Below are 4,593 nucleotides of genomic sequence, written 5' to 3' on the forward strand. Positions count from 1 at the left end.
CTATAGTTTGCATTGTGTGTGTTGGGGTCAGGGTGCTGAGGATTGAACCCAGGGCCTTACACATGCTAGGCAAGCACTGTACCACTGAGTTTCATCCCCAGCCCTAGTTTGGATCTTGATTGTCCTTCAAAGGATTGAAGGACATTGAAGGCTTAGTCCCTAGTCTGGTGCTATTAGGAGGTCTGGGAGGTCATGGAATCTTTAGGAGGTAGGGCCCCATGGAAAGAAGCTTAGTCATTGAGGGTGTGCCTTTGAAGGGATATTGGGACCTTGGGTCCTTCCTGTATTTTTCTCTTTGCTTCCTGGCTACTGTGAGGGGAGTGGCTTTGTTTCACCACAGGCCCAAAGGTAGAGGCAACTGACCATAGACTGAAACCTCTAAAATCATGAGTCAAAATAAACCTTTCCTCCTTATGAGTTGATTATCTCAGGTATTTTGTCATAGCAATGGGAAGCTAACACAGATGAGGTCGAGATCATTATTATAAATATTATGAAATTAAACCTGTTTAAAGATTGCTCAGTCAATAAGTGATAGAACCAGAATTCTGAACCCTAAGGTTTGGTTCCAAAGCACTTATTCTACTACTAACCCCTAGAATAATGTGCCCTCCAATCAAATATATTCACATTCTAGTACTTGGAACCTATAATTATTTTCCATAGCAAAAGGATTTTGTAGATGTAAGGTTTCAGACCATTAGATGGAGAGAGTGTCCTGGGTTATCCAGGTGGACCCAATCTAATCATATGAGTCCTTATAAGTGAGAACCTTTCCAATCTTTGGTGAGAGAAGAGAGCAAACAAAAGAAGGAGAGATTCGAAGTGTGAAGAGAATTTGTCCTGGAGTTCTTGGCTTTGAAGATGGAGGAAGGGGGCCATAAACCAGGAAATAGAGCGACTTCTAGAAACTGGCATCAGCCCTCAGCTGACAGACAACAAGGAAATGGGAATCTCAGTTCTAAACACAAGGAACTGAATTCTGCCAATAATCAGAATGAGCAAAGAAATAGACTCTTCCTTAGAGCTTTGAGGAAGGACCAGACACCTTGATTTTAGCCAGGATACAAATTCAGACTTCTGATAACTATAGGGGAATGATTTGTGTTAAGCCATTGTGTTTCTGGTAATTTGTTGTGGCAAGAATAGAAAAATAATACCGTTGCTTCATTTTCTAGCAGAAGCATCACTGGACAACTGAAGGCTTTTATTGACCACAGTTTAAATATGAAAGCACATTGTCATGGCACTAAAACAAAAGTAAAATATAAAGATAGGGAAACCCTAGTTTTTGGATCATATCTTACTGCTCTGTAGATTGGTCCAACATTTTCTGGAATGTTGGGCCAATTCTGAATGACTTTTTTTTGAGAACCACCCACAATCTAAAGTGCATCAAGAATTATATCCATGTAGTGACAACTTTAAGACTGACAAATTTTGATACTCCAGAAATTTTGATGCACTTTATATACCTTGCTGTGCCTATGCTAGTATCTTCTGAGAGTGTTTTCATATATTTCATCAGGGTACATGGTATACTTTTTGTTTGCCTTTTGTATTAGTCAGCTTTCCATTACTATAAGAAATACATGAGATAATCAGCTTGTATAGAGAAAAGGTTTGTTTTGGCCTGCTGTTTTGGAGGTTCAGTCTACGGCCTATTGCTTTTGGATCTGTGGCAAGGTGGCATGTACTTACTGGTGGAGAGAGTATGTGGCAGAGCAAAGTTGCTCATCTCATGGGCCCAAAGTGAAAGAGAGGAAGAAGGGGCTAGGATCCCTTCAAGAGCATGCCCCACAATGACCTGAAGACTTCTCAATACACCCTACCACTTAAAGTGTTTTTCCACCTCCCAACTGCACCACTCTGGGGACCTAGCTTTTAACACACAGGACTTAGGTGGTCATTACAGACACAAATTACAGCACTGGTTTTTGTTAGCCTCTTTTTTATTTCAAAAGTAATCATACAAAATTTTAAAACCTCCAAAATCCAAACAGATGATGAAAGTCCACTATAATCCCAACTCCCATATGCCTATCTAGATATATGTGTATATGAGTATTTTAAAAACAGATCATAAGAATTATAGATTATAACTCTTGAAAGGCAAAACTTATTCCAAGGTTCTATGAATATTTCCCTATATTTAATAGTTTCTTTTTTTAAATATCAGAATTTTTTGATCAACTTTGGGAATTTATTTTTATGTACTATGTAACATTGAAATCTAAGTTAAAATTTTTATGTATGCACACTAATCGTCTTAACCAGTGTCCTGAATAACTCTGCTCTGCTTGGGTCTGGGTTTGTATTCTCTAAACCATTTTATTGATTATCTCTACAGTTATTTTGATATCTGACAGAGTAAGCTACTCTCATCTTATTTTTCACATTTGTCTTGTCTATTCTTGAGTACTTATTCTTTTAAATAATTTAAGGATCAACTTGACAAATGTATATAACAAGAAGCCCTATTCGAACTTTCATTACAATTGCATTAGGTTTAATATTAGATAAATTTATTTTATATAGTTTTAATTATTCTATCTGGGAGAGTCAAGTCTTTTAAGTCTTTCAGCATATTTTCGTGGTTTTCTTTTTGTAGAGTTTATGTTTCTTGTGAAATTTATTATTCTTGGAATACATATATAAGATGTATATTTGGAACTTTGTTTTCTATTACATTTTCTTAACTAGTTATTGCTAGTATTATATAAGACTATTGAATTCAGAATTTTTTTATTCCTTTATTCTACGGAATTTTCTTATTAGTCTTTGTGTGTATGTGTGTATAGTGTATATTTCTTATTATCCTGGTATATACTAAATATTGAACCCAGGGACATTTTACCACTGAGCTATATTCCCAGTCCTTTTTATTTTTTGAAACAGAGACTTGCAATAGAACTTGCAATCCTCCTGGCTCAGCCTTCCAAGTCACTGGAATTATAGGCCTATGCCACCATGCCTAGCCAAAGTCCTGGTAATTTTTCAGAAACTCTTGAAGTTTCTTAGGTAGGCAATTCTATCATCTGCAAATAGTTCTATGCTATCTCTTCCTTTCCAATATTTAAACCTGTCTCTCTTTTTAGTCTTTCTCCTTTGACTATTGACATTTAAATCAGTTGTTTTGACATCAGAGACATTTTGACACAGTCTAAACAGAAATCACTAAATAATTTTTGTGTTTCCAAAATGAAATAATAATAGCTAATTCATATCAATCAGCTGTTGTGTGCCAGGTAGACTCTAAGCATTATTTATGAAGGCACTAGAAATTGAACCTAAGGGTACTGAGTTACAATCCCAGCTCTTTTTTGCTTTTTATTTTGAGACACGGTCTCTCCAAGTTGCTGAGAGCCTTGCTAAATTACTGGTCTCGAACTTGTGATCCTCCTGCATCAGCCTTCCTTAAGCATGTGCCATCATGCTCAGCTAAGCATTTTACATATATTGATTTATTTAATCCTTCCAGCAGCCTTATGAGATAGGTATTGTTATTAAATTCTTTTTAGTGATGAAGAACCTGAGGAACAGAGGCTTCAAGCTACTTTCTGAAGGTTGAACAAGGGGATGGTACTGGGATTTGAACCCAGCCAATTGGGTTCCCAAGGTCATATTGTTTACTACTATTCTAAATTTCATCTAAATGAGTAAAATGAAAGTGGCTTCCTTGATTTTTCTGATTATAAAAGACATGCTTATTACAAAAGACACAGTCAAAAAGGAAAATTACCTCCTTTTTACTACTGTTTTTCATTACAGTACAGCATCATTATGAGAAGGAGTGGTAGTTGATTTAATTAATCCCATGCTGATGGGTTTTTGTATATAGTTTCTCAACATCCATTATATGCTCGTGATACTGCCTGAACTGGAAATTGTCAGTTACAACATATTCACATATTAAATTGTGACAGAATTGCCAGGTAAAGTTTATTTCTTATCTAATGTGAGTCTAGAAGATAAGATTTGCTTGCCAGCATAATTATTGCTACCCAATAAGGAAAGATAACTTCCTTCTAAAGATTCCTGCTGTTTTCTTAGCAGATAGACTCTTCTGTGCTCTGAAGCTGCTGGGTGCTGTTATCATCCTTCCTGAGTTTGCTCTTTCCATTCTGAGATAGAAAGCAAAATATCCAGAGGGACAGAGGGAATAGCTCCATTGTTATTTATACTTATATTTGGGGGTTGATTGTATTTATTTTGCTTTGCTTGCTTTTTTTCCCTTTTCTTTTGCAATCCAGTCTTTTAACATAATTACCTAATTTTTTGAATAGACAAAATGCATCAAGGTTAGGTTTGTGACTCAGTGGTAGAGCGCTGACATAGCATGTGGGAGGCACTGGGTTTGATCCTCAGTACCACATAAAAATAAATAAAATAGAGGTATTGTGTCCATCTACACAGCTACAAATTTATATATATATATATATATATATATATATATATATATGTGTGTGTGTGTGTGTGTGTGTGTGTATACACACATATGTATAATATTTTTGAAAATATGCATCATTTAATACATGATAAAATATCCAAATAGAGACTGTCCTGAATATCTGGGACTTCTAATTGCTGTAG

The sequence above is a fragment of the Marmota monax genome, unplaced genomic scaffold (genome assembly GCF_021218885.2).
Source record: "Marmota monax isolate L192 unplaced genomic scaffold, Marmota_monax_Labrador192_F-V1.1 WCK01_AAM20220418_F8-fsc00824, whole genome shotgun sequence".
NCBI lineage: Eukaryota > Metazoa > Chordata > Mammalia > Rodentia > Sciuridae > Marmota > Marmota monax.